We start from the raw sequence: 26,390 nt of genomic DNA on the forward strand, positions 1-26,390 counted from the left end.
GCTCAGAGGGTAAATATCTGTTATTAAACATATGATTTCCTGACTCTTATCAGAGTAATTGATGGTCAGTGAACCCTCTAAAAAGTCCATTTGGGGTCAAGTTCAGAAATGTTGCAAGGCAGTTTTCTGGAAATATTTTGTTCAATGGCAGAAGAAAGCAGAGGTCATGTGTTCAGTACACAGGGTAGACCCAGGAAAGATTTAGACAGTCATTAAACTTTCAGGGTGTGAGAAATTCTAAGCAATATTTTGCTTCTTTTCATTTCCTCTTTAAATTTGATTTTATTTGTATGTACTTTTTAAATGTAGAGGGCTGGTTTCCTATCTTTTCCATTCAAAAAGAATTGTGCATATGAAAAACACCTTTAGAGTAATTCACTCAAAAACCCTGAAATATTCTTAAAGGGGGTAGGCAACAAAGTGGGGGGATACTTTGATTCCGCTTTCCATTCTGTAAGCAGACAGCACACTATGGGGTGGAAGAATTTGCACTTGCACTTTTGGTAAGCAGGAATCATTTGATTAGAAGTGGAAAACAAACCACAAAGAGTAGTAGCCAAAAGGAGGGTTAAGAACCCATTGCACTTTATCCACGGAACAATTGACTTTCTGCTTTTATACATCAGTCACGTGAACTTGGTCAATAGCTGGTCCTGAGAGATGGACACTCTCTGGATGTGCTGACAAAATCAGGTTTATGTATCTGCAGTACTGAAGGGCAGAACTTTGACCACAGCAAATTTGTTAAAGTAATGAATGCCACCCTGGAGAACTTGTGTTGGCTGTCTTGCTAGCCTAACACAGGAAACCTAACCTCTGTGCATCACTATTCAAGCATGTTGAATTCCTGCTTGAAATTATGGGTTCACTTTTGGGAGGTTCTATTGATCTGGACAGACATTGGCACGTTTGAATATAAAATGTGGCATTACCCTTTACTTATTAATAATGTTCTATGTTATCATAAATGAAGTTGAACCAAAGTAAGAATTGGAATTTTAGTGATTGTCAGGTGAGATATTTTAAATACAGAGCTGATGACTGACATTTGAAGAATTCACTCTCTCAAAATCTATGAGAGTAGTTGTGAGAATTTGTTTTGCAGGATTAAGATAGTTGCAGTAATGATATGTATAACTTACTGGAAATATGACAGAAGGTGAATGAGTGGGATTATGTTGAATCAAAGAAAGAAAATGGAATATGAATAAGGTGAAAGGAAAATAAAGAAATAACCTGGGATTTTTAAAAGTGTATATTTTGTGTAAGTAAATATTTGTGTGTGTGTGTAAGCATATTAGTTGATTCTTGCACTGCTATAAAGAGCTACCTGAGACTAGTTGTTGTAATTTATAAAGAAAAGAGTTTAGTTGTCTCACGGTTCTGCAGGCTGCACAGGAAGCGTGGCAGCATCTGCTTCTGGGGAGGCCTCAGGGAACTTTTACTCACTGTGGAAGACGAAGTGGAGTACGTGTCTTACATGGCAGGAGCAGGGCCGAGGGGTTGAGGGTGGTTGCTAAACACTTTTAAACAACCAGATCCCATATAACTCACTCATTCACTATCATGAGAATAACTCTGAGGGAATGGTGCTAATCCATCCATGAGAACTCTGCCCCCACGATTCAGTTACCTCCGATAAGGCCCCACCTCCAACACTGGAGAGTACAATTCAACATGAGATTTAGTGGGCACACAGATCCAAACCATATCATTCCACCCCTGGCCCCTCCAAATCTCACATTTTTCTCACACTGCAAAATGTAGTTATCTCTTTTCAATGGTCTAAAACCTCGCAGAGTCTTAATTCATTCCAATATTAACTCCAAAGTCCAAAGTCTCATCTGAGACAAAGAAAATCCCTGTCACCTATGAACCTGTAAAATCAAAAACTAGTTACTTCCAAGATGCAATGGGGGGTAACAAGCATTGGGTAAGTACTCTAGTTCCAAAAGGGAGGCATTGGCCAAAAGAGAAGGGCTACGGGCCCTATGCAAGTCCGAAACCCAGTAGAGTAGTCATTAAATCTTAAAGCTCCAAAAATAATCTCCTTTGACTCCATGTCCCACATCTAAGGCACACTGATGAAAGGACTGGGGTCCCAAAGCCTTGGGCAGCTCTGCCCCATAGATTTCCAGGGTTCGCCCCTGTGGCTGCTCTAAAAGGTTGGCATTGACTGCCTGCCGTTCTTCTAGGCTGAGTGTGCAAGCTGCTGGTGGATCTACCACTCTGGGGTCTGGAGGATGGTGGCCCTCTTCTCACAGTTCCACTAGGCAATACCCCAGTGGTCATTCTGTGTGGGAACTCCAACTCTACGTTTCCCCTCTGTACTGCCCTAGTATAGATTCTCCATGAGAGCTCCATCCCCGCAGCAGGCTTTTGCCTGGACATTCAGGCTTCTCCACACGTTCTCCAAAATCTAGTCAGAGACTCCAAAGCCTCAACTCTTGCACCCTGTGCACCTGCAGGATTAATAACATGTGGATGCTGTGAAGCCTTACCGCTTGCACCCTCTGAAACAGCAGCAAGAGCTGTACCTGGGCCCCTTTTAGCCATGGCTGGATTTGGAGTAGCTGGGGTACAGGGAGCAGTGTCCACAGGCTACATTGGGCCGTGCGGGGTAAGGAGGACCTGAGCCTGGCCCAGGAAACCATTCTGTCTTCCTAGGTCTTGAGGTCTGTGATGGGAGGGGCTGCCACAAATCTTTTCTCCAATATCTTGGCTATCAGCATTTGGCTCCTCTTTACTTACACAAATTTATTGAGCCTGGTTTAATTCCTCCCCTGAAAATGGGGTTTTCTTTCACACGTTGGGCTACAAATTTTCCAAAGTTTTGTGATCTGCTTCCCTTCTAAATATAAGTTCCAGTTTTACATCATTTTGTTGTTGTTGTTGTTGTTCACACACATGGGCATAGGCTGTTAGAGGGAGCCAGGCCACATCTTGACCCTTTGCTTAGAAATTGCTTCCACTAGATACCCTAAATGTTCACTCTGAACTTCAAGGTTCCATAGATCCCTCGGGCAGGGGCACGTTGCACCCTGGCTATTTGCTAAGGCATGACAAAAGTGACCTTTGTTCCAGTTCCCAGTAAGTTCCTCCTTTTCATCTGAGACCTCCTCAGCCCATTCTTCATTGTCCATATCACTCTCAGCAGGTTTGTTCACAACAATTTGACAAGTATCTAGGAAGTTCCAAACTTGCCCTCATCTTCCTGTCTTATTCTGAGCCCTCCACCCTCTTCCAACCTCTGCCCAATACCCAGTCCCAAAGCTGCTTCCATATTTTCAGGTATCTTTATAGCAATGCCCCATCTCTTGGCACCAATTTTTTTTGTATTAGTTCTTACACTGCATGAAGAAACACCAGAGACTGGGTAATTTATAAAGAAAAAAGGTTTAATTCGCTCATGGCTCTGCAGACTGTACAGAAAGCCCAGCAGCATCTGCTTCTGGGGAGGCCTAAGGGAACTGTTACTCATGGTGGAAGGCAAAGCGGGAACAGGCATCTTACATTGCAGGCACAGGACCAAGAGAGAGCACGGGGAAATGCTACACACTTTTAACAACCAGCTCTCATGGTAACTGACTCATTCACTGTCATCAGAACGGCATGGAGAGGATGGTGCTCACCCATTCATGAGAGCTCTCTCACCACGGTCCAGTCATCTCCCACCAGGCCCCACCTCTAACACCGAGGATTGCAATTCAACGTGAGATTTGGTAGGCACACAGATCCAAACCATATCAGTAAATATACACATATGTAAACGTTCACATACCTATAACTTGTCTTTTTTGAGAAAAGTTGGGTAAAGGAAAAATTGTTTAAAAATTTTATATCATTTACATATAAATTTATTCAAGAATCAAGCCTTCACAATTGTCTTTAAGCATGGTTACTAATGATAGGTGACAAACGTTTTAGATGAGAAAAGAGTTCGATTTGAAAAAAAAAAAGGTAATAATTATACTTACATGTTTTTTTCCATTTGCTAATTCCAGATATTCTTTTAACACCCATATTTGAGGAAAATCATAAGACTCAACTATTTGGTAGAGAAGCAAAACAGCCAGTATTTGTTCTTCCCCCTCTTTAACTCTATATGTCAGAAAAATCTGAATATTTTTTTCTAAACTCTGATCTCTGGAAAAATGCCATTTCTTACTTCTACTGAGAGATATCAACATTGTCTAAAAAGCCATAAGTTTTCAGAGAAAACCCTGTGTGGCATCAAATATTCTGGAATACATCAGTCTTAGAAAAAAAATTATCCCATTAGAGGCAACTGGGATAACATATAGTTTCTTTTTATCTCTTCAGTTTCATTGAGGTGTAATTGTCAAAAACTGTATATATTTGCAGTATACAATGTGAGCTTTTGATATATGCATATGTTGTAAAATGATTACCACAATAAAGCGAATTAACATATTTATCACCTCCCATTTTACTTTTCTGTGGTGAGAATATTTAAGATCTACACTCTAAGCAAGTTTTATGTATACAATACAAGAATTTTATTAACTGTAGTCACCTTGTTGTACATCTCCAGAACTTACTCATCCTACATAATTGAAACTTTATACCCTTTAACTAACATCACCCCCCTTCTCCCACTCTCCGACACTGCCTACCACCACTCTACTGTCCTATAACTTCCAGTTTTTTAGATTCCATATATAAATGACATCATACAGTATTAGTGTTTGGGTGCTTGGTTCATTTCACTTAGCACAGTGTCATTCAGGTTGATCCTCGGATTGCAAATGGTAGGATTTCCATCTTTTTAAAAACTGACTGTTGCACTGTGTGTGTGTGTATGTGTGCGTGTGCACGCATATGTATGTGTGATATATACACACATATACATCCTTTCTTCAAAGTATGGACACATAGATTGATTCCATATCTAACACTGCAATGAAAATGGAAGTGCAGGTATCTCATCAAGATACTGATTTCATTTCCTTTGGATATATACTCAGAAGTGGGATTGTTGTATAATATGATATTTCTGTTGTAAATTGTTTTGTGTAAATTTAAGGCATACAAGTGCAGTTTTGCTAAATGGATATATTATGTAGTGGTGAAAGTCTGGGTATTTAATGTTACCATTTCCTGGATAATGTACATAGTATCCATTAAGTAATTGCTCATCCTTCATCCCCCTTCTACCCTTCCTCCTTCTATGTCTCTAGTGTCTATTATTCCACACTCTATATTCATATGCACACATTATTTAGCTCCTACTTATAAGTGAGATCATACAGTATTTGATTTTCTGTTTCTGAGTGGTTTCCCTTAAGATAGGGCCTACAGTTCCATTCATGTTGCTGCAAAATACAAGATTTTATTCTTTATTTATGGCTTAATAATATTCTATTGTATATACAGACCGCAGTTTCTTTATCCATTCATCCACTGATGGACACTTAGGTTGATTCCATATCTTTGCTATTGTAAATAGTGCTTCAATAAACACACAAGTACAGACATCTTTTTAAAATAATGTGGTTTTTTTTTCCTTTGGGTAGACACCCAGTAGTGGGATTGTTGGATCCAATTTTAGCTCTATTTTTGGTTGTTTGAGAAATCTCTCTATTTTGCTATAGATGTTGTACTAATACTAATTTATGTTCCCACCAACAGTGTAAAGTATCCCTTTCTCTACATCCTCTCTAATATATTCTTTCTTGACTTTTTAATAATAGTCATACTGATTGGTGTACGATATTTCCTTGTGGTTTTACTTTGTATTTCTCCAGTGATTAGTGATGTTGAGTGTTTTTCCATGTGTTTATTGCCTATTGTATGTCTTCTTTTGAAAATTGTCTATTCATGTCCTTTGCCCACTCTTTTAGTTTTTTGAGGAACATTCATACTCTTCTTTACACATTTCTTCATACTCAGAATGTTAGTAAAAGTATACATTTCCATCAAAATCTATGAGAGATCCCTTTGCCCCACATCCTTGCCAATATTTATCATAACTTTTTTTAAAAAAAATTATATCCATTCTAACAGGTATGGTGTTCTATATCATTGTGGTCTTAATTTACATATCCTTGGTGGTTAGTGGCATTGAACATTTTTTTCACATACCTGTTGGCCATTCATATGTCTTCTTCTGAGAAATGTCTACTTAGAATCTTTGCTTGTTTTTAATTGGGTTGTTTTCTTGCTAATGTGTTAAATTTCTTATATATTTTGGACATTAACTACTCATCAGATGTATAGTTCACACATGCTTCCTTCCAGCTATATATTATTTCTTACTTTGGTGATTGTTTTCTTTGCTGTGCAGACACTTTTTAGTTTGATAGAGTCTCATTAGTCTTTTTCACTTTTGCTGTTTGTGCTTTTCAGGTTATATCGAAAAATTTCTTGTTCAAATCAAGGTAAATAAACTTTTCTGTTTTCTTCTAGTAGTTTCAGTTTGACGTCTTATATTTAAGTCTTAATTCATTTTGAGTTGATAGTGTGAAATAAGGATCCTATTTTATTCTACTGCATGTGTGCATCTAGTTTTCTCAACACCAGCTTTTGAAGAGAATATTCTTTATCCACTGTGTGTTCTTAGCATATTTGTCAAAGACCAGTTAGACTGTAAATGCATGAGTTTATTACTGAGCTCAGTATTCTGTTCCATTGATGTATGAGTTTGTTTTTATGCCAATACTATATTGTTTTGATTACTACAGCTTTGTAGTATACTGTGAAATGAAGCAGTGTTGTGCCTCCAGCTTGATTTTGTGTGCTTAATATTGCTATGGCTATTTGGGGTCTTTTGTGGTTCTATGTGAAATTTAGGATTATTTTTTACATTTCTGTAATGAGTGCCATTAAGACTTTGATAGAGAGTGAGTTGAAGCTGTAGATCACTTTGAGTCGTTTTTAACAATATTAACTCTCTTTGTATATAAATAGGAGCTATTTTTCCATTTATTTGTCTTTTCTTCAGTTTCTTTCATTGATGTTTTATAATTTTCAGTGTTCAGTCCTTTCACCTCCTTGGTTAAATTGATTCCTAATTATTTTATTCTTCTTGATGCTATGGTGAATGGGATTATCTTCTTAATTTCTTTTTCAGATAAGGTATACAAAATCTTCTGATTTTTTATGATATATATATTATGTAATAGTTTTTTTGTATCAGTTTACAAATTTTTTTATTAGTTCTGACAGATTTTTGGTGTTATTTTTAAGCATTTCTATATATAACATTATGTCTTCTGCAAGTAGAAATAATTTTACTTCCTCCTTTAGAATTTGGATATATTTTGTTTTTATTGCTCTAGCTAGGATTTCTAGTACTACAGTGAAAATAAGTCATGAAAGTGGGTATCTTTGCCTTGTTTCTGAGGAGAGGAAAAACTTTTAGATATACACAGTTGAGTATAATGTTAACTGTGGGCTTACCATATATGGCCTTTATTATGTTGAGCTACACTTCTTCTATGTCTAAGATATTATGATTTTTTATCATGAAAATACATCAGACTTTGTCAAATGCATTTTCTACATTTATTGAAATGGTCATATACTTATTACCCTTCATTCTGTTAATTAATGTGCCATATTATATTGATTGATTTGTGTATATTGAAACATCTTTTCATTTAAGAGCTAAATCTTACCTGATCATGGCGTGTGATCCTTTTAACGTGCTGTTGAGAAAGGTTTGCTAATACCTTGTTGAAGTTTTTTGCACCTATTTTTTGCAGGGTTATTAGCCTGTAATTTCCTTTTCTTGTTTTATTCTTGCCTGGCTTTAGTATCACGGTAATGCTAGTCTTATGGAATTAGTTTTAAGTGTTCATTTCCTTCAATATTTTTTGAAATGTTTTAGAACAATTGACATTAATTCTTCTTTAGATGTTTGCTAGAATTTACCAGTGAAACTGTTAAGTCCTGGAATTTTCTTCATTGGTTGGGTTTTGAATACTCATCCAATCTCCTTACTTTTATTGTTATTTTCAAAATTTCTGGGTTTTTTTATGATTCAGTCTTGGTACATTGTATGCTTCTAAGAATGTGTTCATTTCTCCTACATTATCCATTTTGTTGGTGTATAATTGTTCATGGTATTTTATGACTCTTTGTATTTCTGTGACCTCAATTGTGATGTCTACTATTTCATTTATGAATATATTTATTTGTGTCTTCTTTACCTTTTTATTTGTCTAAATAAAGGTTTTAGAATTTATGTTTTCAAAAGAAGCCAACTCAGTTTCATTATTTTTAATACCATTTTTAATTTTTTATCTTAATTCATTTCTTCTCTGATCTTTATTATTTTCTTTCTTCTAACAACTTTGATCTTCACTTGTTATTGTTCTTCTAGTTGACTGAGGTGTATAGTTTGGGTGTTTATTTGAGAGTTTTCTTTTTTGTTAGTATATGTATTTGTTACCATAAATCTCCCTCTTTGAATCACTTTCAGTGTAACCTGTAAGTTCTGCTATGTTGCTTTTCCATTTTCATTTGCTTTGGAATATATTTTATTTCCCATTTGGTTTATTTTTTAACCCATTGTTTATTCATGTGTGTTTTGTTTAATTTCTACTTATTTGTAAATTTGACAATTTTTCTCTTGCTATTGATTGCTAGTTCCATACAATTGTGGTCTAAAAGGATACTTGATATGATCAATTTTAATCTTAAATTTTTAAAACTTACTTTGTTTCCTGACATATGATCTCTCCCAATGCAGTTGTATGTTCACCTGTAAAGAATGTGTATGCTGCGGCAGTTGTAGGGAATCGCCAATATGTATTTTTTAAGTCCATTATGTCTATATTTGTTCAAGTTAACTGTTTTCCTTACTTTCCGTATGGATGGTCTGACTATTATTGAAATTGGGGTATTGAGACTTCCTGCTATTAATATTATTGTATTTCTATATAACTTCCCTTCAGTTATGTTAACATTTTCTTTATATCTTTAGCTGTTCCAATGTTAGGTGCATGTATATCTAAAATTATTAGAGCTTATTGATAAAATGACTCCTTTATATAATGACCTTTTTTGTGTCTTATGAAAAATGTTGACTTAAATTCTATTTTGTCTGAAACAGTCATAGCCACCCTGGATCTCTTTTGGTTACTATTTGCATGGGATATCTTTCTCTATTTCTTCACTTTCTGCCTGTGTGTGTCATTACAACTAAAGTCTTATAGGGAACATATTGTTGAATTTTTCTTTCACCATTTACCCACTCTATTTCTTTTGTTGGAAGAATTTAATCCATTTACATGTAAAGGTATTATTGATAGGCAAGGATTTAATATTTATATTGTATTAATTGTTTTCTGGTTGTTTGGTTGCTTCTCCTCTCTTATTGTCTTCCTTTATGATGAGGTCATTTTCTCTAGTGATCTGCTTTGACTACTTACTTTTTATGTTTTGTGTGTCTATCACAGGTGTTTTCTTTGTGGTTTCCATGAGGCTTATGTAAAACACCTTTTATTTTTACATAACCTTAACAGGCTGTTGTCAGCAGATAGCAACTTAACGTTGGTCACAAAAAAAACTCCACTGGGTGTGGTGACTAATGGCTGCAATCCCAGCACCTTGGGAGTCTAAGGCATGAAGACTGATAAAGGCCAGGGTTTGAGACTGGCCTGGGCAACATAGTGAGATCCTATCTTTACAGAAAAGAAAGTTAGCCAGTCAAGGTGATACACTCCTCCTTTGGTCCTAGCTACTTAGGAGACTGGGTCATGTGAGACCAGAAGTTGAATGCTGCGGTGAGTTATAATTGTGTCACTGTACTCCAGCCTGAGCAACAGAATGCAGCCCTGTCTCAAAGAAAACAAAACCAAACTCAACATTTTTACCCTTCTCTACCCTCATATTTTATATTTTTGATTTCACAATTCACATATTTTTCTATGGTGTCTTCCTTATCAAGTTATGTAGCTATTATTGTTTTCAGTAGTTTTCTCTTTTAACCTTCATGCTAAGGATATAACTAACTTATACACCACTATTACAGTATTAGAATATTCTGAATTTGACTATGTACTTTTACCAGTGAGTTTTATACTTTTGTATAAAACTTTTTAGGTTCCTAGTTAGCATTCTTTTTTTAATTTTATTTTGAGATGAAGTCTCACTCTGTCGTCAGACTGGAATGTGGTGGCGTGATCTCGACTCACTGCAACCTCCATCTCCCAGGTTCAAGTGATTCTCCTGCCTCAGCCTCCTGAGTAGCTGGGACTACAGGCATGCACCACCACACCCAGCTAATTTTTTGTATTTTTAGTAGAGACGGGGTTTCAACATGTTGGCCAGGATGGTCTCAATCTCCTGACCCTGTGATCTGCCTGCCTTAGCCTCCCAAAGTGCTAGGATTACAGGCATTAGCCACTGCACCTGGCCCCTAGTTAGCATTTTTTTTTCATTCATTTTGTTGAAAAAACTTCTTTACTATTTGTAACTTAGGTCTGGTGGTAATGAACTCCTTCAGCTCTTGGTGGTTTGGGAAAGCCTTTATCTCTCCTTCATTTCAGCAGGACAGATTTGCTGTGTAACATATTCTTGGTTGACACTTTTTTTAAATCTTCAGCACTTTAGATATATCATCCCATTATCTCTGGCCTTTTAAAATGTCTGCTGAGAAAGCCACTGTTAGTCTTATTGGAACTCCTTTACATGTCATTTGCATATTTTGTCTTTCTGCTTTCAGGATCTTGTCTTTGTCTTTGACTTTATTTATTATTATTATTACTGAAACAGTGTCTTGCTCTGTTGCCCATGCTGGAGTGCAGTGACAAAATCTTGGCTCACTGCAACCTCTGCCTCTTGGGTTAAAGCAATTTTCGTACCTCAGCCTCCTGAGTAGTTGTGATTACAGGTTTGCACCACTATACCCAGCTAATTTTTTTTTTTTTTTTTTTTGTATTTTCAGTAGAGACATGATTTTGCCATGTTGGCCAGGCTGGTCTTGAACTCCTGGCCTCAAATTATCTTCCTTTCTCAGCCTCCCAAAGTGCTGGGATTACAGTCATGAGTCACTACACCCAGCCTGTCTTTGGCTTTAGACAGTTTGATTATAAAATGTCTTGCTATGGTCTTGTTTGAATTGAATATGATTGGAGACCTTTGACCTTTCTGTATCTGAATACTTATGTGTTTCCTCACATTTGGAAAGTTTTCTTCTAGTGTTTACTTAAATAAGTTTTCTGGCTTTTTTTCTTTGTCTTCTCCTCCTTATACTCTTATAATTTAAAAATTTGCTCTTTTGATTCTGTCCCAGAAATCTCATAAGCTATTATTAGTCCTTTTTATTCATTTTGCTAGCTTGGAACTGAGGTTCAAGGAGTAGGCTGCATACCAGGGACCATCAGCTAGACTTGGAACCTGGTTCCACAGGGAAAGGCCTGGAGCATGGATCTGTGGAGTAAAGCCTGGCACTAGGGTCTACTGTTTTAGGCCTCAACCCTTGGTCCACTGAAGTAGGCTAGAAGCCTGGAAATCTTTGAGCCTGGAGCCATGGAAACTGGCCTGGTACTAGAGTGGGCCTGCTATATTATTTCGTAAGAACAGTTCTGACCATGAGTCCACATTCTGGCCTGGTGCTGAGGTCCACAGTCATGGGCTTTGTGTCTGGGACAATGAGTTAAGCCTGTGTCCTGGTGGCATGGTTTTGCTCTGTGTCCTGACCCACATCTCATCTTGAATTATAATTCCCATAATTCCCATGTGTCAAGGGAGGGACCTGATGGGAGGTGACTGGATCATGGGAGTGGTTTTCCCCATGCACTTCTTGTGATAGTGAGTTCTCACAAGATCTGATGGTTTTATAAGTGGCAGTTTCCCCTGCTCTCTCTCTCACCTGCTGCCATGTAAGATGTGCCTTGCCTTCCCTTTATCTTCTGTCAGGATTGTAAGTTTCCTGAGGCCTCCCCAGCCATGTGTAACTATGAGTCAATTAAACCTCTTTTTGTTTTCTAAATAAATTATCCAGTGTCGGGCAGTTCTTTTTAGCAGTGTGAAAATGAATTAATACACGTGGGGTCCATGGTGGTGGGTATGGAGCCTGAGTTTTTGGGAACTGGGTAGGTGCTGTGGTCTACTGGGGCACAGCTGGTCCCTGGGTTCACTGGAGCTTGGGGCTGTGTTGGTAGTACTGGAGCTTGGAGATGTAGGGGCTAGCATGAACATGCAGTTCTTTAAATGTATATAATAGTCCATTCTCACACTGCTAATAAAGATGTACCCAAGGCTGAGTATTTATAAAGAAAAAGAAGTTTCTTGGACCCACAGTTCCACGGAGCTGGGGAGGCCTCACAATCATGGCAGAGGGTGATAGGCATGTCTCACAGCATAGCAGGCATCAGAGAGAATGAGAACCAAGCAAAAGGGTTTCCCCTAATAAAGCCATCAGATCTCGTGAAACATATTCACTACCATGAGAACAGTATGGGAGAAACTGCCCCCATGATTCAATTATCTTTCACTGGGTCCCTCCCGTAATATGTAAGAATTGTAAGAGCTACAGTTCAAGATGAGATTTGGGTAGGAACACAGCCAAACCATATTAGTGTATTACTCTGATCCTAACTTGTTTAAAGAAAACTCTATCTTAAGTCTCAGAAAGCTTTTGCGTCAAGTTTTTCACTATACTGAAAACATTAGATATACCACAGAACATTCTCTCAAGAGAGTCACTCCTAGTAGGAGTTTGGGTATTACATACACTCTATGGTCAATTAATTACTAGTGAGTAGATATTCCCTGGTGAGAGAGCTTAAAGAGAGAATGCCTTTTTTTTTTTTTTTTTTTAATTTTCCACATTAACACAGAAAATCTGGAAGCAAATGAACATCAATGGTCAAGGGAACTAGGATGGGTGACATTGGGAGAGGGCTAGGCCGACTACATCTTAGTGATAACAACAGTAGCAATAACCAAACAAATGACATTGGCAGTACTATTTTCTGAAACCCTATTATATCTGTCAATGCATTCAGCGTGTTAATATTACATCTTATAATCCTTGCTGGAAACATACAGGCTAAGTATTATTATTTGCAGTGTAAAAACAAGGAAGCTGGGCATTAAATAAATTAAATATTTTTCTGAAATTACAATCATAGCCAGATTGAATAAATGTCAGATGTTAGATTTGAATTCAGCTGAGTCTGATCCCAAAGCCTTTTGTATGTGTTAGTTTTAGGTCATGGACTCTAGCACTGTAAAGGCTAGAGAACAGGTAAATCTTTATCATTTAATATTAAGCATAAATTTGAGTTGACCAAACCAAAATCAGTATACCATTTGGATATGTTTTTTATGCGTAAATACCAAGGAATATTTCCATATCTTTGATATTGCGAATAGTGCAGTGATCAATATATGAGTGCATATGTCCTTTTGGTAGAATGATTTATATTCTTAAAGACACGTGCACTTGTATGTTCATCACTGTACTATTAACAATAGCAAAGACATGGAATCAATGCAGGTGCTCATCAATCGTATACAGGATAAAGAAAAAGTGGTATAAACACCATGGGCTACCATGCAGCCATAAATATAATAAAATCATGTCCTTTGCAGCAACATGGATGGAGTGGGAGGCCACAATCCTGTGCAAATTAATGCAGGAACATAAAACCAAATGTGAAAGCTAAACATTGAGCACACATGGACATAAATATGCAAACAATAGACACTGTTTAATGCCAGAGGGTGGAGGGAGGGGAAATGGGTTAAAAACTTATCAGATATATACTCACTAGCTGGGTGACGGGATCTAAATCGCAACATCACACAATATCCCCAGGTAACAAATCTGCACATACACCCCGCTATCTAAAATAAAAGTTGAAATTTAAAAAAAATTAGAGAATCAGATATGTATGTGTACATAACCTATGTAATTTGGTTTTGATAGCCACTGCCAAATTGCCCATCAAAAAATATATATCATTCTTAAAAGTATTGACATATGAGCTGATAAAGACATTTAATTCTAGTTAAAAATAAAATAAAACTTGGAATAGAAACTTTCAGACTATCTAACTATTATATTTGAATTACATACAAAAAATAGGACCATAAAAGGTAATAGAAAAGTGCTATGGAAGGTCAACAACAAAGCTATGATATAAAAAATAATTTCATGAGACATTTTCGGTACTTCAAAGATACATTTATGCTAATAGATTCCAAGCTAAAATTTCATTTTCGCAATTAAATATTACTAAGTAATCACAATAAGTCAACGTCTTTGGACTATTTGTATTTTACATTATAACATAAAAATATGATTGATTAAAATTGTAGAGTATTGCAGTGTTTAAGAACAAAAGTTCAGGATTCTACTTGCCTACGTACAAATACAGACTTTGACAGTGGAAGCAAATGAATAGTTTGTCTAAACCTCAGCTTTACCATTTAGTGAGTGGTGACTAACAACTGCATTTAGCTCATAAGATTGTTTTAAGTATATAAGAGCATAAGCACTTGCTCCTACAATTGGTACATGTTAAATGCTTGATACAGTTTCTGTTTTTATAATTATAATTTAGTCTGTTTATATAATGAAGCTTAACTGCTTTGCATGCCCCACAAGGGGTGTATTTATCTATATTTACAATGTAGTCTTCTACCTTCTGAGATCTCACATTTTTATGTTCTTAACTATAAAATGTCTTTCTATGAGTTTCTTTTCTACCCTCAATGGCCTTTCTGTCTTTTCAGTACACAAACAACTACTCATTCTTTTTTAAAAACAAAAACAAAAACAAAAACAATATATGCTGTAACAACTCTCTTTGCTGTTTTAATTGGCACTTAAAGAAATTTTCATATACTTCAATACATCTTAAACTCTTTTCTGTTTTATTTTTTTCAACTCATTAATTGAGGCTAGAAGACATGTTGCAAGTATAAAAGAATGGACAAATTTTAAATGATAAGAAATTGAATTCTTTGAACTTAAAAGTACAAAAGTTTGAATAAACAAATAGAAAATAATGAGCAAAAACATCTTTAGCATGCTTAATTTATGCCAGGTAATATAAGCACTTTACACCATTGTTCCTTAATTAATGCTCTCTCGTGCAGGCTATTTTGTTATTGACATTTAATAGATGAGGAAACGGAGGCATATAATCAGTCTCAGGTGCAACTTCTTGGTAATGCCTAACCTACGTTGTGTAAATCTGGCTCAGTTTTAGTTTCTTCTCCTATGTGGGTACAATATTGTACTTAAATCAATTATGGTAGCTATTTAGAAAATCAAACCTTGTCAAGATGGAAAAATTACTCAGTAAAGAATTCCTTTCTTCTTGATTGGTTAAATCCAAAGAAAGAAAATATCCAAACTCTTCTCCAAAGTCTTTTGCAATAGGTAAATTAATTTAGATAATCAAAATGGTAGATAGATTGAAGAGCTAGAGGATGGGATGGAATGGAATATATTATTTCCAAGCTTTACCTAGTCTAAAGTTTGTTCTGACATAAGATGTGCTATATCTAAATTTTAAAGGTTCTTTATAGATGACTTACTAAAAGTCTATGAGAAATCTGAAGTACTTTTTTTTTTAGATGGAGTCTCACTCTATCACCTGGGTGGAGGGCAGTGGCGTGACCTCACCTCCCTGCAACCTCCGCCTCTGAGGTTCAAGCAATTCTCCTGCCTCAGCCTCCCCAGTAGCTGGTATTACAGGCGTCCACCACCACGCCTGGCTAATTTTTGTGTTGTTAGTAGAGATATGGTTTCACTATGTTGGCCAGTCTGGTCTTGAACTCCTGACCTCAGGTGATCCACCAGCCTCAGCCTTCCAAAGTGCTGGGATTACAGGCTTGAGCCACTGCACCCAGCCTGAAGTACACTTCTAAATCTGACCTGTTTTTGTATTTCCGTATTCCACATCTGTATGTAGAACAAGTGAAAGAAAGCTAGCACCAATGAGCACTGGCCAAGATGATGTCTGTCACCAAAATTCTTAAAAGACAAATCTATACCCATAGGCAAATATTCTATAGTGTACAGCAAATTGATTTATCCTAGATGAAATCCCATAGAAGAATATTGTACCATTTTTGTTAAATCTTCTTTGTGGTATTGTCCTATATTCTTACAGCAGTGTGTGTCAGATAGGAGGTATGATTCTCTTATAGAATTTAATAATAAAGTCTGCTATCGGTAAAGCACAGAAATACTAAAATAGAGTCAAACAACAACAAAAAAACACCTTTAATCTGGCAATACTGATAGAAATTATTGTACAGAATGAGAGTTTCTTTTAATATTAGACTAACATATTTAAATTTATTTATTTTTATAGGCTTGAAAAGCAGCAAATATGATGGAATGATCTTTCGGTGTCTTAGTATATGAAAACAGAGTCAGCAACAAGTATTGTAGGCACAAATGAAGTTGTCAGCAACTGCTTTAATAGTTTTTCAGAACACAAATAATGAAATGCAGTTGTGGAGCTGTATCCATTTGTGGCAGCATACTGCCATGTGGAACACAAGTCTTGTTATTTAAACCAGTCCCTTTACATTGATAATTCAATGTTAAAAATGCGGTTTATTTAGTTTGTTCACACCACGTAGTGAACAGAGGCACAAGAAATTATATTATTTTGCAGAATTATTCTAAGGATTTTTTTGTATCTTTGGTGCCTAATTCACTGTCATTTTTACTTTTTACCTGGCTGGAAAATCAAGAAAAAATTCAATGAACATTATGTGGCGTTTATCTAGAAGTGTTTTTTAGTTTGTAGGGTTTTGTGTCAATATTGGGAATGTGCACTTGCTTATTGATGTATGTAATTCTATTATGCATGAGTTTTGATGGTTTTAAAATTGCTGAAACTAAGTTAAATTGGCAAAATTATGAAGTCATTATAGTTTTTACCATTAACTGTAACTTTCTCCAGTATTCCTTATTTCTTCGGTCTGTACTATTACTTTCTGCTTTTGACCTCCGAGAAAATCAAACCATTTGCAATATCAGACTCTCCTGTTGGGGAAAATAAAAGCTATACCACAAATGCATAATTCCTTTTCGTCTGATTGCTACTACTCTAACTTTGTCCTTCTGCATCACTGGCCTATGTGATGGCAACATAGAGTTTTTAGTCTCTGTCTTTTATCTCTCTAACACTGAAATTCCACCTCTGGGTAGAAAATATGGTTCTGATTCAGTTGTAGTGCATTTTCAAATGTAAATGATATATAACTAGTTTTTCCTCTAACATTTCTGTTATTTAACATTTTTCTGCAATAATTTTCCTTCCAATTCCCACCTTGTTTCTTCGCTTCTTAATTGTTTTATTAAAATGCGATATCGCATGACAGATAATAGAAAATGATGAATGTTACAGCTTTTCTCAATATAATATTTTACTAACACAAATACTGATTGTGTATTAAATTATTCAAAATTAGCTAGGGAAAACATCTGTTTACAATAATAGACAGTCATGCACTGCAAAATGAGGTTTTGGTCAATGGCAGATCATATACATGATGATGGTATCATAAGATTATAATGCCATATTTGTACTGTACCTTGTCTGTGTTTAGATATGTTTAAATACACAAACATGTACCACTGTGTTAAAATTGCCTGCAGTTTTTAGTATAGTAACATGTTGTATAGGTTTGTAGTCTGGGAGCAATCAGCTATACCATATAGACTAGGTGTGCAGTAGGCTGTGTTCTCTAGGTTTGCGTAAGTATACTTTGTTATGTACTCACAATGTACAATATCGCCTAATGCAACATTTATTGGAATGTTTCTCTGTTGTTAAGTCATGTGTGACTGTAAACCTCATGAGAAAAAGGTAACTTTATTATTATTTTTTGACACTATCTAGGTAAGTTTTCAAAATTGACAAGTCTTCAGCACAGGGACAGATACTTTTAATATACTTCCTCTTATATTTGTATCTAAAACGATACAAATGAGACACCACTCTACCTCATCCCATCCTTTCTTTCTATTTTTATTTTTTAGAAGCATAAATTCTGATATTTGTTCATTGGCTTGCTAGTTTTTAATTCATAAACTCTGCCATCTCTTATGGTATTCCTTATGATATCTTGATCTTATAAATTATGTACTCTCGTAGCAAACCACTGGATTTGAAAGTAATCAAAAAGCATTTTTGGGGTAGTTTTCTAGCAGTTATAGATACCATGCTCCCATAAGCAAAACGTGAAGCCGTATTGTTTCTCCTATGCCTTGATTCAGCTTTCTTTATATTTTACTGACTCTAATGAAATGTAATATAAAATGTGACTTTATTAGAATACCTCATTTATGGAATATGCTTTGGTGAATGTTTAGTTATGCTAACTTGTCTTGTATTGCATCTTGTAAAACCGAACAAGTTTGTGATAAGTCTTCGGGAAAAAACAAAACTTTAAAAGCAATTTGTGCAGATATCAAAATATTCCATATTAAAATTCCAGATTAGATTGTTTTGTCTATTTTCATAATATTATAAGACATTCTAGATATTTATTTTAAAAGTCCCTAAATCGATGACTTCTTGTTACACAAATACAGATACTACTTAGACAAGTCTTTTCAGTTTTCTATTTATTTATTTAAATGAAAGAGAGATTATAGGAGAGGGTGAGAGAATGGGAGATTAGACAAAAGTGTTCAAAAAGAGAAGTCCATTCCTTCACATTATCTACTATTTAAGTCAGAAAGTTTATAATACCAACCACAAGTTGCAGTGTTGACTGGCATTACTCACTACTAATCATTAAGTCTTTTTTTTAATTATACTTTAAATTCTAGGGTACATGTGCACAACGTGCAGGTTTGTTACATATGTGTACATGTGCCATGTTGTTGTGCTGCACCCATCAACTCGTCATTTACATTAGGTATAACTCCTAATGCTATCCCTCCCCACTCCCCGCTCCCCACAATAGGACTTGGTGTGTGAAGTCTTTTCTTGACCAAATTTCAGTTTGGCTCTTTGAAGCCTTCTTTTCAACCAGGGCTTTACCTTGACCTATCATGTCTTTGACCTCCTCAGTGCAGTTTTAGCAAAATGTCCTGCTCTATCAACCCCCTAGTCTTGGTGTCTCATCACCCTTGGTATCTGATCAAGTTCCTCATCCCCTACCTTTGATGTATAAGTTTTGGCTTGCTTTTAGAAGGAATGCTATTAGGTGAATTTGGTAAGCATTCGCTTACCTTTCATATCTCCTCTTAGTGATTTTTCATCCACTGCCCCCCTCACCCTGCTCCTGGGCTATAAATCCCCACTTGTCATTGTTGTATTCTCAGTTGAGCCCTATCGCCCTCCCTTATTGCAACTCCCATTGCAATAATATTTTGAATACAGTCTTTACTGTTTTTAACAAGTGCCAGAATAATCTTTCTTTAACACTAAGTTTATACTAATTGTGTTAGTGTGGGTTTTCTTGCTGGAATGAACAAATCCCATATATGTACTATAATCCTAAAGATTTATTTTCAGTTCAAGCAAATCTATTGTAGATTTCCTTGAGTTGACTTCCCCTTTCTCACACAGGTTACTGATGGATCCATCCTAAATGGCTCTGGAAAGAGCAGATGAAGATAAGGCCTTCCAGGTTGGAGGTGATACGAATCAGGGAAGACAGGCAATCACAGTGGATGACAGACCAGGATTCCCAGATATCTTAGCATGGCTGGAACACTGTACAGATCAAACCAGGTAAAATGTAACAGGGATAAACCAACTCTTCACTTTGGTCTAAAAAAGTCCAATTACATGGCTTCTAGTTAAAGGTGGACAGGCTCACTTTAGAATCCTGTTATACAGACAGGATTTAGGGGCTTTAGCCATCTCATAGTGACCATGGCATGAGCTGTGTGATTTGGTTTAAATATAATAGAGAATGAAGGACAAGGTTGAGGGTGGTGGCTCTAGTCCTGCCTGATTCTGTAGTGCTCAAGTTACCTTTGAAGAATGGAGAAAGATGTCAAAACCCCACACTATTAAGACATTGGAAGACTGGGAATGTTTAGTTTCTGAAGAACAAAAGATGTAGGAAACATGAACTGTCTTGATATGTTTAAATGGTTGTCATATGAAGGAAGAATGTACAGACTTGTTCTGTGTAGGAGCTAAAGAAGGATGAGTTTTTGCCAACCTAAAGGTGGAAATTTTAAACTCTGAGCTTACCGGTAATTCACTGGAACCTTCATTTAAACAATTTATTTTGCTGTTCCAATATTAGATGACAGGACTAATTGAGTTTAATAAACATTTACTGAAATATTTCCTGTATAACAGCTTATGCTAGACACAGTCCCTAATCCTTTGAAGTTAAACCTGAGGAAAGCGCACGCAGAGTCATCACTGAATACTCGCGTAATCAGTGTAATAAAGGATATTAAGGAGGGTCAGGGAGAAGATAGCAAGAAATGCTAATCTAGGAATAGTATTTGGCCAAGTTTATATGGTAAATGAGACTAAATAACACAAAACAAAACAAAACAAACAAAAAGGCTTGTGTTAGAAATTGGAGATTTAATTTGGGTTGGGGTGGGGGGACAGAGACTGGATTCAGTGACAGCAGCCCCACGTCTTTTAGCTTTTCTACTTCCAGATCTAAACTTTGGCCTGTGGAGTCCAGGATATCACAGCGAGATCCAACAAAGTCCTTCATGACTGTGTTCAGGAGTTACTCAACTCATCGCGGTATTCTGAGGCAGAGAAGGGCACACCGCAATATTATTGGCTATCTGCTATTCTTAAAGAAAAATCACGTTCACTGTGTCACATTTCCCAAGCAGTGTGATTGACCAGTAGGTGGTGAAGATTGCAACACCCTTCTCTTGGAGAAAACTTTATTTTCCTAGTATTACCTCAAACTTCTTAACAATGAATATTTCTTATCTGGTATGTCATTTTCCTGGTTGAGACCATTGTTGAACATTTGAGAAGTCTGTACTTGGTGGCCAAACAGGTATCTAGGCAAAGGCTCTGACTTGGTACATAGCCATTCCACAGATAAACTCTTCAATTTCTCTAGTTTCTCATGACAGTAACTCCCACCTCATTCATACTTTAAAAATACTTATTGAGTGTCTTCTGGGTTCTAAAGCTATATAACAGTAAGCAAGATAGTCATAGCCACTAACTGTTTGCAAGGCAAGGGTGTTGAAATTGTAGTATACTAGTGATTATATATAAAGAGATCAGTAAAATAGAACTGATATGCTGGAGGCATTAAAAAACCGTGTGTGTTGGCGGGGGATGCAGAATAAAGGATTATTTCACAAATGGTTCCCTAGCGATTGATTAACCTTTTGGAGAAAAATAAAATAAGAACCTCATTTTGCAATGTATGTCTGCTATGGTTAGAATATGTTCCCTTCAAAACTCAGGTATTGTTGTTGTGATAGTATTAAGAAGTGAAGCCTTTAAGAGGTAATTATGACATGAGGCCCTCTTCCTTATAAGTGGGATTAAAAACCTTATAAAATAAACATGGAGTGTTTGGGAACTTGCCCTTCTGCTGTGTGCCTTGTGAGGATGCAGCAAGAAGGTCCTCACTAGACCTAGCACTTTGATCTTGAAATTCGCAGCCTCCAGAATGATAAGAAAATAAGTTTCTGTCCTTTATAAATTACCCTGTCTCAGGTATTCTGTTATAGTGGCACAGATGGACTAAGAAAACTCCAAAATGATTCTTATATGGATTAAAAATTAAATCATAAAGAAGAAAGCACAGACACAATAATCTCAGAATGGAAAAAGACTACTAATTATTAAATGGGAAAAAGAAATAAACAAAAAAAGGAAATAAACACATGTATGTCAACATTATAAACAAAATTCAACAGGTAAATTAGCCAAGAATGTTTGCAAAAATATTTGTAAAACCAAAAGACAGGGAGGATAATATAAAAATAAAAGAGAATTTATGACAAAGCAAACCAAAATGAAGACAAATCACGAAATATATAAACATCTCCAGTAAAAGATATCCAATATCATTAATAATGCAAAATGGAAAACAATTATATTGTCTCCTCTTATATTAGTAAAATGTTTCTGTTTTGGTTTTGTTTTTGCATTTACTTAATAATGCCTAGGTTTGTCCATAAGAGAGTGAAACTTGAATTTTCATATACTATTGGTAAAAGAAGACATTTTTATACATTTCTTAGTGGGCCTTTGAAGCTATTTGTCCAGAACTTTAAATATTTCAAATACTTTAGTAGTTCTACTTCCAGAATTTATAGCATAAAAAATTGAGAAGCTCATAAGAATGTATTTCCAGATGTTTGCTACAGCAAAGTTTAATACCAAGAAGCTAGAAGAAATTCAACTATTCAATGATACAGAGTCTATTTTATTATGGTACACTAAGTAATTTCAAAATTGTAATAAAATCACATTCTAGAAAAATCATCTTTGCCCCATGTGTGAATCTTCTTATTTTTGTAGTTTCCTCACTCATGGCTCAAACTTCATTGAAATCACTTGTAGTATATAGTCCAAATAAACATAATCCTTCATTCTTTATGAGTTTCTAAATAAGGATTAGTAACAAATTCTGGCAAGGATTTAGAGAAAAGATAAACCTCCTGTTGGTGGGAATGTAAATTAATTGCTGGTTTACGATGTTACTGTGTTATCACTATGTTGCAATGCACAAAGGAATCATTGTAAGCACTGGAGATACTGCTGCTAAAAATATATATATTGCCCTCTTTTTGCAGCTTGCACTTTAGAACAGCAGTGGCCAATCTCTTGGCTACCCTGGGCCACATTGGAGGAATTCTCTTGGGCTACACATAAAATACACTAACAATAGCTGATGAGCTAATTTTAAAAAATAAAAATTACAAAAACATCTCCTAACGATTTAAAAAAGTTTATGAATTTGTGCTTGGCCACATTGATAGCCATCCTGGGGCATGGATTGGACAAGCTTGCTTTAGAGGATGAGACATACCATACACAAATTATTTCAGGTGGTAACAGATAATAGAAAATAAATCATGAGAAATAGGATAGACAGACATTGGGGAAGTATGCTGTTTTACAGAATTTTCAGGGAATCTCTGATTAAATAACATTTGAGCAGAGACACGAAGCTAGTACAAAAATAAGTCATGAGGTCTCTGGGTGTTGAAATTAAAAGCAACAGCAAAGGTCCCTAAAGCAGGATGAGGAACAGTAAGGAAGCTAATGAGATGAGTGGTGTGAGATACGGAATAGTGGTCAGAGACTGATTGATAGTGATGGTCGGGGGAGTGGGTGGAGGGCTACATTTAAATCTATGGGACCCTGTGTGCCATGCTAGGAGTTCTGGGTGTTTTGAGCTGTGTGGGAAACCGCCAGAGCTATTTAAATAGATGAATGAACATTACGGCCTATGATAGAGAATTGTGACTAATTGTGTAGAAAAGAATCTGTAAAGAGGCACTAATACTGGGTATAGACTCAAAGGATTATAAATCATTCTGCTGTAAAGACACATGCACAAGTCTGTTTATTACAGCACTATTCACAATAACAAAGACTTGGAACCAATCCAAATGTCCATCAATGATAGACTGGATAAAGAAAATGTGGCATATATACCCCATGGAATTCTATGCAGCCATAAAAAAAGGATGAGTTCATGTCCTTTGCAGGGACACTGATGAAGTTGGAAACCATCATTCTCAGCAAACTTACACAAGAACAGAAAACCAAGCACTGCATGTTCTCACTCATAAGTGGGAGTTGAACAATGAGAACATATGGACAGAGGTAGGGGAATATCACACACCAGGGCCTGTTGGCAGGCAAGGAGCTAGGGGAGGGATTGCATTAGGAGAAATACCTAACGTAGATGACGGGTTGATGGGTGCAGCAAACCACCATGATATGTGTGTATCTATGTAACAAACCTGCATATTCTGCACATGTATCCTAGAACTTAAAGTATAATAATGATAATAAAAATTGTTTATATCTACAAAAAGAAAAAGAGAGAAAAAGAGATGTATGAGTAGAACCAGGGAGATCAGCTAAGCAGTAGCATAAGCAAGACAATGATTGCTTGCATAAGGCTGGAGGTGATGAGCAGTGGTTGAGTTTGGGATGTATTTTGAGTTTCAGTGACAGGATTTTGCTAACAGATTGAATTTTGAGTGTGAGCCAGAGAGAGAAGTCATAAACAACTCCAATAGCGGCTTGAGTAACCGTGATTGAAATGCACAAGATTTTAGAAGTAAGAGATTTGAGGGTGGTTCAAATTTAGTTAAGCTTGACTTCCCGATTATATATCTATGTCTATATATTAAAATTGACTTACCAATTATATATCAAAAGGGACATTTTGAATGGACAGTGGACATTTGGACTAAGTCAGTAGATAGGAAAGAGGTTGTTTTTACAGGCACATATTTGAGAGTTAGTCTATAGATTTTTTATTCAAAGCCGTGTGACTAAATATTACCTAGGGAATGTGTATAACTAATACAAAAGTTCCAAGGTAATTCAGCATTTGGAGTTTAGGTAGATTATGAGGATTCAGAAAGCAACCTGAATATGGATGGTCAGTGAGACTGGAGAAATACCAGTTGCATGTGATCTCATGAAGGCAAAGTGACGATAAAGATTCATGAGTATAGGAGGGACAACTGCATCAGGCTGTTGATAGATTGACAGAGACAAAGATTCAGGCGTGACCATCAGATATGACAAAACGACAGTCATTTGTGATTTGACAAGATTAAATCAGGAGAAGGGGCTGGAAGAAATCCCAGATTAGAGAGAATGGGAACTGAAAAAGTACAGACAGCAAGGAGAGAAAACTATTTGGACAACTTTTGCTTAAAGAAAGAAAGAAATTGTAGCGGCTGGAAGGGCATATGGAAAAAATAGTTTTTTAAAGGGATAATAGTATAGCATGTTTCTGTTCTGGTGGGAATGGTTCAGGAGTGAGAGAGAAACAAAAATTGATGAATCACGAGAAAGAGGGAGATAATCAAGCTTGTTATGTTACTATCTACAATAGCAAGGTCATACTTTTCATTATTCCTGTAAAAGTGGGATTTTTTGACATTTTTTCACATTTTATATCTCTAACATTCAAAGCAGAGAAGCAGAGAAACAGAGACCTGGAGCTCAAATGCTCTGTCTTATCGATCAAGAATTCCCTGTGAGATAAAGGAACATAGCAGCATCAAGACCCTTAGCTATCTGCCTCTTCCCTTTAAATATAGCCACATCTGCCCTCCATTCTTACTTTCTTTTATCCTTTTACAGAGGAATATATGTCTTTCCAATGCAAAGGTAATCATTTTGTTTCGTGAATCTTTTCACAAACAGCTGACTTGAATTGTTTTCTCTTCATTTCAACTAAAAGATCATTGATAAGAACACACTGAAGACGTATTTTACAACTGAAGAATGAATTAATGCAAGCAAATGTCTCACAATGTACTGTGTGTGATCATGGGCTATACACATACTCTGTCTCATACACACACACATACATACATACACACCCCACCTCTTTTCAATCACCTAGTTCTGAATTTGTCAGAAATCTTAATTGCAAACTATAAACCAACTATTGAAGTTAATTTCTTCGGATGGAAAATAAATAATTTAAGTAATAATGAAAATTTGTTTGGGATAGCACACTCTGATAAAACCAGGGAGCAAAAGATCAACCAAATTCTGCCACAATATGGTTTTTGTTAGAGTGCTTCCACGGGCAGTACCTCCACAGATATTTATTTGTTGGTATGTCACTGGATTCAACCACTCCCAAATTCTCATCCATCCCACTGCCACTGCTGCTATGAATAATCTCTAAATGAATGGCAGAGCATAGATCATGTGACTGTCCTCTACTTGGCAGGAAATGGAAAGAGGATTATTTTTCCCCATTTTGTTTTTATAAAAAGAACTTAGGATAAAACTTTCAGTTAATATGTGCTTAAAAAGACCCTGACAATTGATTTAAAATATGTGTTGCAGTAGAGATAAATCTTTGAATTACAGGAAATTCTGAGAACATATAAAGGATCCAGGGAAATTAGATTAGTCTATGCTGAAGTTATGTCTCCATAGGTGTTTTGTTTCTTTAACAGAACCCATCATGAGGTGAATTGCTAAATTTACTTCTTGGCATATACACCCCAAACATAATTATCATCCAGTGCATGTTTCTATGGGAGTGAGAAAGCAAATAGCAATGAGCAACATCTACAATTTTTTGTATTCTATTACTGCACATGCCTGACATTTATATTTGTATATCCCTAGCTTATATTTGTGGTTTTATATTTCTCAATTACAACATCTATCTATTAGTGTATTAGTGGAATAATTGCCTCAAGTCAACACTAGACACAGTCGAAAACTGTGCATCTCCAAAATCCTTTTGAAAAC

The 26,390-nt window shown here is 36.1% G+C and overlaps 1 long non-coding RNA gene across 1 annotated transcript in view; it reads left to right on the top strand.

Moving 5' to 3' along the window:
* The window catches only part of LOC105485515 (uncharacterized), a 28,466-nt gene extending 5,981 nt beyond the window's left edge, over positions 1 to 22,485 (top strand). Inside the window, exons 3-4 of the long non-coding RNA XR_989614.3 lie at positions 19,530 to 19,694; positions 20,593 to 22,485. This is a non-coding gene — a long non-coding RNA (uncharacterized lncRNA). The remainder of the gene's footprint in view (positions 1 to 19,529; positions 19,695 to 20,592) is intronic.
* The last annotated feature ends 3,905 nt before the right edge of the window (positions 22,486 to 26,390 follow it).

This window comes from Macaca nemestrina, chromosome 2 (genome assembly GCF_043159975.1).
Source record: "Macaca nemestrina isolate mMacNem1 chromosome 2, mMacNem.hap1, whole genome shotgun sequence".
NCBI lineage: Eukaryota > Metazoa > Chordata > Mammalia > Primates > Cercopithecidae > Macaca > Macaca nemestrina.